At 32.2% G+C, this 12438-nt stretch overlaps 1 protein-coding gene across 11 annotated transcripts in view; it reads left to right on the plus strand.

Annotated features, from left to right (window-relative positions):
• The window catches only part of LOC105493237 (polypeptide N-acetylgalactosaminyltransferase 13), a 623722-nt gene that overhangs the window by 19745 nt on the left and 591539 nt on the right, over positions 1-12438 (plus strand). For 10 of the 11 annotated variants that reach the window (XM_071072791.1, XM_071072792.1, XM_071072778.1 and 7 more), the window contains exon 2: positions 8555-8626. The exons of the other annotated variant lie outside the window; for it this stretch is intronic. The gene's annotated coding sequence lies outside the window, so the exon portion shown is untranslated. The remainder of the gene's footprint in view (positions 1-8554; positions 8627-12438) is intronic. 11 annotated transcript variants of the gene reach the window in all.

Genomic DNA, 12438 nt, shown 5'->3' on the forward strand with positions numbered 1-12438 from the left:
TCCCATATTTATTGCACACTTCTAGTTGAATCTTTGTTTTAAAGGCCCCAGACTTAAAGTTAGGTTTAAAGATGTTCAAAAATGTCTTCACTTAAAACACAAAAAGACAAAATTAATATTTAAGTAATTTTTAATTTCTAGAAATTTATTTTTACAGTGTAGTGTAAACTCTCCCGGTACTGTTAAAGCTGTTTCTTATAATTTTAAAAATAATTTTTCACATTATTAAAAATAAACATTTCTTTTTATGAAATATAAATTTCTTTATCTGGGTCAGTTTTAATGTATCCTAATTTTCCAACTGTTAATTCTTTCCGTTTCTGTCCTCTGTCTTCATTTTAAATATGATTTGACATGTGAACCCTAATATTTAGTAATATATGCTAGCCAAATACTTATTAAACCCATGACAAAAAATTTTTCTTTAATCTTATGTGCAAATTTTTAGATAATATGTATCATTTAGGAATTGTGCTCAGTGTGTATCCAGAGTGGCCTAAAGAAATTGGTACTTTATTTTTCCCTCACAAAATATGAAGTCTTGACGTTGGTAGTCTACTAAGATGACCTTTGTAATGTTACCAGAGATCTTGGATTCTTGCATTCATTCTAGGATTCTTGCACTCAAAAGAGCTGTCAGAGTTCCAATCATTGTAACTACATTTTGAACAGGCAAAGGTCAAAAAGCATAAATGTGCCAACAGCAGCTAAGAAAGGAGAGATTAGACACAGACGAGGCACCTTTCAGGTTCAACCACATTTGTCAAAAAATCATGTTCTCTTAACTTTTGGAAAATTGATTTTGTTTCTTACTTATGTTGCAACTTTGTACTATTTTCCAGCTCTTTTAATGTTGAAGTTCTGCCTAGTTTATAGCTGTGTAATTGGTTCTTACTTATGCACTTTGTTGCTTTTGTTCACTTTCAGCTTTTAAACTAGTATTTTTTTGGATTATAACATGATATGTATTTTTTGTCGAAGATTTGAAAATTAGAAAAAGCACTAAAAATATGACAAATACTTACATTTTTACACCATTTAGACATAATAACGTTAACATTTCACTGTATAGCGAGTTGTTATACTGAATTTATATACATATATAGGCACATATATTTACATATATGTAAATTATGTAATTATTTACAAAACAACTTTATTCTCCATATTATTTTAGAAATTATTGATACTGTTTTGAAGATTAGATTTCTGCATATAAGTAAATATTATTTGGGACATTATTTTTATGACTATATGGCATTTCATCATATGGACAAGCCATAATTTACTTAGTTGATCCCTAATTGTTGCTTTCATGGATTTAAAATTATACCAATATAAATGACACTGATTAAGTACTTTGAACATGAAATTTTGCCTGTATATCTAATTATGTCTTAGAATAACTTGATGGAAGTAGAATGGGTCAAAAAGTAAGGATATGCAAAGGAAAAGGCCACATTTCTTCAGAAACTAGGAAATAATGAAGCAAAGGGTATAAAATATGCCACGCTTTAATGTCTGTTTACTGGGAATGGAGTACAGTGAATAAAGCACAGATGTTCCATTTTTCATCCCAAAAGGGGGAAGAGCCAATATTTTCTCCTGTTTCTTCAGGTAGAGAGGGGCCAGTGGTGAAGGAGCTGTCATTGAACACTCTTCATGTAGGCTGTTGACTGCTTGGAACAATCATTTGGCTACTTCTTTTAACAATCAATGAAAAAAAGTGAAATAAAACAAAGGGAACAAAGAATTGACAGAGAAGCCACTTGAATCTCTGGAGACCCCACTTGAGAACCCACACGTCTCTGGCATCTCCCCAATTGGATGAATAAAAAAGAGGAATGGATGATACAGTGTTCAGTTAGGAAATGCAACAACATGGCATCTAACCATGATGTAGAGACTGGATATAGAATTATGCAGGGATAGAAATTGGCTGATGGACTACAGAGAGGTTATGTTTAAATATTGGTTGTGTATAAATCAGGGGATCTTGATTTGTGATGTCTATGATCGAAAATATCATGAGGTCATTATCAAGTAGTATTTACAATAAGAAAATGTGCAAGGGAGTTAGTGGTCTTGAAGGTCAAATTAGAGAGAGAGATGGGGGTGACAGGGAGAGAGAAGAAGAGGGAGGACGTACTAGAGATGACTTTAGAAGTTATAGATTAATCAGTTTGCTTTGATATGTATGAAAATAATAAGACAAAGTGATGATTGATTTCCATACACTTCAAAGAGCAGAAAAAATGGGGTAACAGCCAACATGTTTGAGAGAAGTAAATCACTCAGAGTTAATGTAATCTTCTCTGACACAATAACAGAACTTAAATATGAGAGGACAAAAAGTTCATGTATCTTTACTTCGGTAAGGTTTAGTTTTTGTCTGACATGATGTTCTGATCAACCAGCAAAGAATATATAGTCTTGTATAAAGGGAGGCATAGCTTGTTACTTGTCGCTGAATCAGTGACCTGGTAGGGCAAACAAAGCAAGACTCTAAAAGTGTTTGTTGGAGACTTATACTGAATGATATTTGTAATAATCTCTATAATTTAATAATACAAAATATGGAATCTACAGACTAGGAAAATTGCTAAATCTGTGTGAATTTGCAGGAATCTAAAGTGAATATGGTAATTAAAAAAGAGGGACTAAAATAAGTTGGTCATCTATGAGAACCATTGATTAAAATGGCATTAAAAATGGTAATATCTAGTGTCACTGAGGCGTTTTGAAATATTGTTCCTGTAAAATAGAGATGAGACCTGGAATAGTTGTTTGTGTTGTTCAGGGGGATCTGTAGTGTTTCCTGCCTTAATTATATCCCTTAACCTGGAATGGCCATTTTTTTTCTATGTTCTGAGTTTCAAGATTATAACACATCTTCCTCTATTCGTGGACATTTTTCTTTTATTAGTTCAACAAAATGAATAATTATTTTACTAAAGTTGCTTTGTTTCCATGCCTTTCCATATAAACAATTTTTTCATTTCGGTATTACCTTTTTGTGTAATCTTTTAGAAGACATTTTAAAAGGTAATTAAACTCCATATGTAGAATACCTAGAGTGCATACAACTCAAATGAACGCATGACAATATGCAGAACTAGGGTCAAATTGGGGCATCGGCAGGCAACAAACACTTTGTCATGACTGCAACTATATTTCACAGTAATTGTAAAATATAAACTGATTTGGGAGTTGGTCAAATAGGAAAGTTGGGTCTATCAGTTTAATAAAATACAGTTTAACAAGTTTTAACAGTCTCATGCTACTTGACCCAGAAATCCCAGTTCTCGGCATTTTATCCTAAGGAAACAATCATGCTGTGGCAGAAGATATATGCCCAAGGACCTCCACAGTATCTTCTTTTTGCCACAAATATTTGATGATAATTTATAGTCAGAAAATAAATAAATGATGGCATGCCATAGCAATAGGATATTAATCAGTGAAGTGATCTTGCAGTGTGATGAAAAAATGATGATATTGTCACACAAAGAAATTCACAATTAATTAAGTAAAAAGAGAATATAATCGTAAAATAGCTTATATAATTCTTTAAATAATAGTCTTCAAGTAAGAGCAGGATAGTTGTTTCTGGAATTAAGGATGATTTTATATTTTAATATTTTTTTCCTAAATTAAAAAAACTTGCAACTTTTAGAAAACTAATTGTATAAGGAAAAACCACTTACATTGGTAATCTTTAAAGACTGATAACCTTTTGTCTTTTTTCTTTAAGTCCTGACTACTTTCACTTATTTTTTGATTATCATTTCATTATTTAACTTTATATTGCTTAATTTGCTGACTATAATATAATGTTGTTTGTGTGGTTTATTTTAAAACTCTAAAGTAGATTTTACATTTTTTTCTCATTCTCCTGTATTTTATATATTTAATGGGTATATATCAGTATGTAAGTTATGAATAAATATCTTTCATTTAATCTAAATATATAAATATTAAATATATATAAAGATGTAAATTGTATATACATAAACACTATATGATATCTAGTATGTAAGCTATCACTCTGGATTTCTTACTATACTAATTATACAAAAACATTGATGATTTTGAATTTTTTTTAACCTTTAAATGTTTTTCTGATTTATTTATTTAGTTATTAGTTATTTATTTTTAACTCTTATTTTAGCTTCAAGTGTATATGTGCAGATTTGTTATATAGGCTAATTTTGTGTCACAGGGGTTTGGTGTACAGATTATTTTGTCACCAGGTAATAAGCATAGTACCCAAGAGGTAGTTTTTTGATCCTCACCTTCTTCCCACCTTTTAGCCTCAAGTAGGACCCAGTGTCTGTTGTTCCCTTCTGAAAAAGACTTCCTTGATGTATGTTTGACTATTATTCTGTGATTCCCAAATATAAATGTCTAGATTAAAATAAAACATTTTATTTTTATTTATTTTTACCTTGTTGCATAATTTTAAATTTTGACATAGTTTCAAATGTACAGAAAATGTAGAAGAATTGTATTTAAGAATACCTTTTGTCCAGATTCAACAGTTGTTTACAATTTTGCCTCGTTTGCTTCATTTCTGTGTGTGTTTTCTCTCTATATTCCTGTGTGTGCATGCACACACCACACACACACCACATTTTTTTCTGAATCATTTGAGAATAAGTTACAGACATCATGCTTCCTTAGCTGAAGTGTTTAAGGGTACATTTCCTAAGAATAAGGACATTGTCTTCTATAACAAGAGTATAATTTTTAAAGATATTCAATATTGACACAATATTAGTTGTATTGTGTAACTCACAGTATGTATCTAGGATTCCAGGTGTATTTTTTGGTCTTATCTTTAAAAGTCCTTTTATCTGGAACATCTCCTTAGTCTAATTACTTGGACATTTGAAGAGTTCAGATCAGATATGGAGTGCAGTATTCTCAATTTGGCTTTACTGAATGTTTCCTAACGGTTAATTCTGGTTTTGCATTTTTGACAGGCATACCACAAAAGTGATGTTGTGTTCTTCTCAAGTGCATCATACTTGGAGACATGTTGTATTTGTCTGATAATTGATGATATTGTCTTTGATCAATTTGTTAAGGTGGTCTCTGCCAAGTTTTTCCACAACTAGTTACTATTTTCTGCATTGTAATTAATAAGTAATTTGTGGGAAGATACTTTTCGACTGGAAATACCTGTTTATCATCACACTTTTATGCACTGGTGCTGATCCACTAATGTTTTCTTTACTGAATCAGGTACCTAAAATATTATGGTGGTTTTCTAACTCCATCAGTCCGTCTGTACTTTTTAGGTGACATTATACTCAAAGAAAGAGTTTTCCCTTCTTAATTTCATACTTTATTATATTTTCTGTAATAAATTTTAATCCATTACAGTAATTATTTATTTTTATTTCCTAATTGTCTCTGATTAAACCAGTAACAGCCTCTTAAAGCTAGGACCTGTGTTCTTTTGACATATCCTCATCATTTTATAAATGCCTTACTTGCTTTTCTTCCAAAAAAAAAGTCACCTCGAAATTTATGCATTTTTGTCTTTTCTCTGTGTCCATATTCTAATATGCCAGAATAGGTTTTCAGAATTTTCATAGTTTCTGAGTGGATTTTCTGTGAATGATTTTCATGTCACTCTTAGGAATTCTGGTTTCTTTTACCTTCTTTCTCACAGTTTTTCTGGACCCCATATATCTCTGTATATAGGGGCAGCTTAAAGATAGCTGCATTAGCAATTGGTGTCTAATTTTCTATTTACGTATAATCTGACATGTTTATTATTCTCCAGCTTCCAGTTGTGCTGAAGGATTTGGATTTGTGTGTTTTAATTTGTTTTGGTTAAGTGTATGTATTTTTTACGATATGTGAACAGTTTGAGATTTAGGTGGCTCTTCTACCTGAGTTCCTCAGAATGCCAGTCCATATTTTTATGCATTCTGCAAAATGTATTGATATTTGAAGACAATTGCAATATGCCATTATTTAACCAAAATTTGTGGATTGCATAGCTTTACCTTTAGCTGTTAGTGTTCTGTTAATTCAGTTTATCCAACTAAATTGAAGTGTTTAATGTATCATAATTATTTTATTACCTAGTATACCTATCAATCCAGGAAATAACTCACTGGAAGACATACGTGTCCATGGTAAATGTAAAATTATTCTTTGAGGTCACTCATTCTTTCACTTGATGATGTACTAATCAATTATGTTTGTAATATTTTCCCTTAGCTATGACAATTATCAAATATATATTTAAAAATAAAATATATTCAAACCCACAAAATTTTAAAACATGTATATAGATTAAAATAAGATAACTAATCAATAGCACCTGGTTATAGGAATCCAGTGAAATGTAGTATTTTAAGTGGTTATTTCAATTGACAAAATACGTTTTTTGAGACTAATAAAGGTAAATCCTTCCTCCAGTTTCACAGCAAAAAAAAAAAAAAAAAAAAAAAATGGCAATTCTTAATAAAGGAGAGCTTGGATCTTGTGCAAAACACTCCAGTATTTAAAATTGTCAGAGTGAAAGATGGTTTGTAAAAGTAGGAAGTAGATGAATATGAAAACTCGTGCTATCTAAGAGGGGCAACCATTTTTCTGTTCCATACCTGAGTCCAGCCTTATAAAAATTTTCACTTTTTCAAAAAAGCTAGATATGAGGATTTTTTATGAGAAATCTTCTGCTTTTGAATATTGTGTAATATTTTAAAAACCATGGTGTGGGACAAACGAAATGTATCAGTAAGCCAGATTTGGTTTTCACACCCCCAGTTTTCAATCTCTGCTCTGGATGCAACCTAGAAATTAGCAGATATTGTAGTAAGATGAAACCCAGGTCAGAAAAGCTGGTTTTGAGCCCAGGCTTACCTCCTATTGGCTGTGTCAGATTGAGCAAGTCATGTAATTAGAGTTCATCTCAGTATTCTTGTCTATGAGGATGAATATGCTAAAGTATGAAGAAATATAGAGATTTGCTAATTGTTATAACTTTATAGTTCTACTGAATTATATGTGAAGAAGAATATATATATCTTTTATTATGTTTTAAGTTTTAAACTTAGAAAATACAAAATTTCTTGGACATTTCTTGATTTACTTTTTCCATTTAACTATAAACTTGCTAATTATATCCAGTTTTCTCTGTTTGAGAGGTTCTGTGTAAAACACTAGTAAAATCATTTATTCATGGGCCAGGTAGAGACCTATGCATTCCCAGTGTCTTTAACATACTAGAGGAAGATAAATTAGATTTTCTATTCAAAATGCTTATTCTGAATGTTGAATTGTTGATTTGGTTACAGTTGGTTTTGGTGAACACAAAAGCACAACTTCTGTATTATTAAACTGCTAGTTCTGCTTAGTACCATCAAGACTCAGATCTCTCTGAGCAGAAATTCTGTTTGTTGCTGAGAACTAATAATCCTTTAAAGATGTTTGGTACTTAAGGGAATTTTTATTTGTATTGTTTATAGTGTGAGCTGTCTGAAAGAACACACTGTGTTTTTAAAGGGATATATATATATATATATATATATTTTTTTTTTTTTTTTTTTTTTTTTTTTTTTTTTTTGAGATGGAGTCTCATTCTGTCTCCCAGACTGGGGTGCAGTGGCAAGATCTCAGCTCACTGCAACTTCCGCCTCCTGGGTTCAAGCGATGGTCCTGCCTTAGCCTCCTGAGTAGCTGGGGCTACAGGCACTCACTACCATGCCTGGCTAATTTTTATATTTTTATTAAAGACAGGGTTTCACCATGTTGGCCAGGCTGATAATTTTCATTAGGTTGTATTTTATTATATTTCTTTGAACAGTTCTTTTATAACACTGTATTTACTCAGTAGCATAAAACCCATTTAAGTTGAAATATTTTGAGATTCAAAATCAATATGCTCTTTCAAAACCCTACTCTAAAACGAACAAATTAATTAATAATGCTTGATTAAATCACTTTCTCCTTATAATCACACTGATATTCTGAAACACAGAGAATGGATCTGTTTGTGTATTTTTGTGAGGTATGCAGGTTGCATGCCTGCATTTTTCTCAGTGCATGGTTTTCAATTAGAATTGAAATGCAATTACAAAGTGAATTGGTGCAACTCTCTGGATAAATCAAGCAAAATTCTTTTCTAACTCAGTGATCCTCATATATCAGATAATAGTACCTTTTAAAAACTTGAAATATTTGAATAATCACCTCAACTCTCCAAGTATATTTGAACATCTTATATTTTTGAATTACTTTTATGCCGTTCTGCCAACTGTGTTTCTTGCATATAATTATGAAGCTAGTATGCAGACTTCTCTTACCTCTTTCTTCAAAGTGTCCTCCTTGATTGATGTTTTGGAATATTTGCATGTAGTTGGGAATATTTCTGTTCATCAGCCCATTATACTTTGCTAGATGTATAGTCTACATTTTGCAAAACCTATTTTAGTATGTTACAGTGTGTTGTGTTTAAGTGTGTGTTGGTCTGTGTTAGTTTTTCTGTGACCTTGACAAATTGTTTACTCTTTTGGATGTTTTTCTTCCTCCACAGATGCATTTTTGTAGAAGCATTTTGAGGATGTATGTTTGCAAATCATTTTGAAATTGCCAAGTGCAACATACAGTAAGTAATATTTTTATTGTTCTACTCAATTGCAGTCATGCTCGATTAATTTGGCAGTCATAAAAGAACCCATTTCCATTTACAGTCTTTGATATTTTTTGTCAGCGTTGTTAAAGATCAGAAGGTTGTATGTGTGCAGCATTATCTCTGGGGTCTTTATTCTGTTCCATTGTTCTGTGTGTCTCTTTTTGTATCAGTGCCTTGCTGTTTTGGTTACTACAACCCTGTGGTATAGTTTGAAGACAGGTAATGTGATACCTCTAGTTTTGTCTTTATGCTTAGGATTGCCTTGTCTATTTTGGCTGTTTTTTGGTTTATGAATTATAAAATAGTTTTTCCTAATTATATGAATGATATCATTTGTAGTTTGATAGCAATAGTATTGAATCTGTAAATTGCTTTGGACATTGTGGCCATTTTATCAACCTTGATTCATCCTTTCCATGAGCATGGGATGTTTTTCTATTTGTGTCATGTCTAACTTCTTTGACTGGTGTTTTGTAGAGAACTTTCTCCTCCTTGGTTAGCTGTATTCCTAGGTATTTTATTCTTTTGGGGGCTATTGTGAGTGGCATTGTGTTCTTGTTTGGCTGTCAGGCTGGAAATTGTTGTAGAGAAATATGCCTCTGCCCTGATGAAGTGCTCTGGCCAACACTACTCATCAGAGTAAATGAGTATTTTATGACTGAATTCAAATTTAAAAAATAACAATTGCCTTATATTAAGTGTCAGTAGAACCAATCAGCAACCCAAAATGAGTTGCCTTGAACAAAATGCTATTTGATTAGAGAAAACTTAAAAATATATAACAACTCCTCCCCAATGGCAGAGACAATATCTTACTCTTCTATTATACTTTTCAGAATTAGCAGTGGCTGACCACACCCTTTTCTTGTGGTCCTTTTTAGTTGCTTTCTGCAGTGAAGAAAAGATTGGAATGAAAGGTTGAGCTTGACTTACCATTCTTTTCCCTCCTTATTATCTTCAGATGTGTAATATTCATAGTACTATCCTTTACATCACACTGGCCACATTCATGCTTTCCCTTTTGGACTCTGGTGATCTTCAAATTCTTTCATGTTAGCCACACATTGGTCCTAACCCTGTACACTTTATTTCTTGAAACAAACCATCAGCGACATTTTATATGGGGACATTTTCGGAATTCCTGGTATTTAAAAGACTATTGCTCTAAAATTGAATGGATCAGATCGTTCATGGTCCCACACTACTTTTGGTTTTGAGATTGAAGGATTTACAGAGGGGTGAGAATGAAGGGATGAAGTCTCCATTTCTAGGTTTGACCTCTGGAAGACAAAGCTAGTGATTTTGTTTAGTAATTTTATTTCATTTGGTTCAATTAATAGTTCATGCTCCTAAATTGAGAGGTACTGTGTTAGTAAGGACTAGAGCAAGTAGGAGAGAAAGACAAAAAGAACTCTCAAGGAAACTTTGTCGTTGCTTTGAGGAAATAAGCTATTCCCTCATATAAATAAAGCAGAGGCTGTGGTAAGTTACATCATGAGAATGGTATAAACTAATACAATTTAAAAGCCATTTTAAATAATTTGAGAAACAATAAAATGCACAGATGTGTGAAAAAAGAAGCCATTATAGGAGACCTCAGAAAAGAGATATAATTCTGAACCATATTGGTCCAAGGTTTTATGGAAATTGAATTTGGGCTAGATCTTGATGCAGATGGAGAATGTTAACAGAATAGTCAAGAAAATGGCATACTAACATTTAGAAGTAAAGAGGCATACTTCACACTCAATGAATGACAAATTAATTAGTTTGGCACAAGAATACGTTTCTTATGTTGGACTAAAAACAGATAACTGGAAAATAAGGCTGGTACCAGGTTGTGGGAAATACTGATAGCCCTTCAAGAAATTTGAATTTAATTGGTATGTAATTAAAAATAGAGAGCTAATATTTCATGAGGGCTAATCCTGTGAACAGAAAGGTATTTTTAAATGTTATTCTGGTAATATCTTCAAAGTGGATGGCAGTTGGAAGACTTGTTGCAAAAAGATCAATTTTTAAGCATTTATAGAGGGATAAGAATGAAGGGATGAGGGCAAGACCTAAAGTCATAGCAGTGGGGAGGGACTGGCAGGGTTTGGAGCATGTGAGATTTATTTGGAAGTAAATAGGTTCAGGGAGTAATGGTTATACTTAATGCTTGTGCAGGATTTACTGAGTGCCAGGGTTGTTTTAAATGTTAATGACTAATGTCATCCCCATTTGTGCAAGAGGAAACTGAGAGAGGCATCATTTAAGCAAATGGTCCCAGGTCACAAAAGTAAAACACACCATGCCTGACATTTGGGGCCATTTAGTCAAGCTCCAGAGTCATTACAGTTTACCACTGTACCATCATTTCTCTAAAAAAATAACTGAAGCTTCCAAGTTGACTGAGCTGGAAAATGATGTTGCCAATAATCAGAGAAACATATTTTTTTTTTTTCAGAGTTTACCCTTTCTTTAGGTAGGTTTTTGGGTATGCAGAAAAATCTTGACCTTTAGGGAGAAATGTCCCTTATGGTTAGTGATGAATCTCTTGTATGCATTCACTTGTGTGTTGGGCAATAGGAACAGTAATTTATTACATTATTCAATTGTAAGTTATGATAGTAAATATGTCGTCTTAATCAGATTTGTCTTCCTTCCTTAGCAGAACTTAAAAATGAAACAAGGATAGGGTGATAAGTAAAAGATTTCATATCTTGGGTCCATAAAAGACCACTATTTTAGACTTAGTTTACCTATCTTGCAAAACTAATTTTGACAAGAGAAAAACATAACTCTCAGCATATGGAGTATCTTTTTTTCTGTTAGGTTGATGCAAAAGTAATTGCATTTTTGCCATTACTTTGTAAAACTGCAATTACTTTTGTATCAATCTAATATACTGGAGAAGTAGAATAATATACTGCTTAAGACCATGGGCTCCAGGACCATTCTGCTTCATTGATTCATATTCCAAGTAAGGCCCATTTGCTGTGTGGCTTTGTGTCAATTATTTAAGCTCTCTGTGCCTCAGCCTCTATACCTTCAAAATGTGATATTAGTAATACTGTGTCTTCTGGATATTGTAAAGCTCAAATGAGATAAAGCACCTACAATGGCTCTTGGTACCAGTAAGTTTTAAATAAAAGTTATGTTTATTAAAATTTATCTCAGGTAACAGTTTTCTATTTTTTAATTTCATTACATAATTACTGCTCTTTTAAGCTTTTTGCTTTGAATTTTTACGCATTAAGGAGACAGAACAGTGATTTTCAGAAGCAAAGACCCATGCAACCATCACACAGGTGAAGAAATAGAACAATTGCTGCATCTCCAATCCTACTTTTTCTGCCTGCCAGCCATTACTTCCTTTCTATCAGTTTCCCATGGATAACATTATTCCTGATATTTGTGGGAATTACTTCCTTGCTTTTCATCATAGTTTTAACATTAAATAATGTATCCTTATATGCAAAATATTGTTTTAGCCTGATTTTTAAATTAATGTACATAGTATTTATATTACACACATTCTTCTGTGCATGGTGTCCTTTTCTGAATGTATGTTTGTAAGTTTCCTTAATGTTTTTATGTGGTTCATTAATTTTCATTCCTATATCGTATTCCATCATATAGAAATACTACAGAATATTTATTCATTGTGTTGTTGATGGACATTCATGCTGTTTCTAGGTTTGAGCCATTATAAATAATGCTGCCATAAACATTCTTTTAAATGTTTTTAGCCAAATATATACATATATTTCTCTTGAATATATACTTACCAATGGAATTTC

This window comes from Macaca nemestrina, chromosome 11 (assembly GCF_043159975.1).
Source record: "Macaca nemestrina isolate mMacNem1 chromosome 11, mMacNem.hap1, whole genome shotgun sequence".
Lineage (NCBI taxonomy): Eukaryota > Metazoa > Chordata > Mammalia > Primates > Cercopithecidae > Macaca > Macaca nemestrina.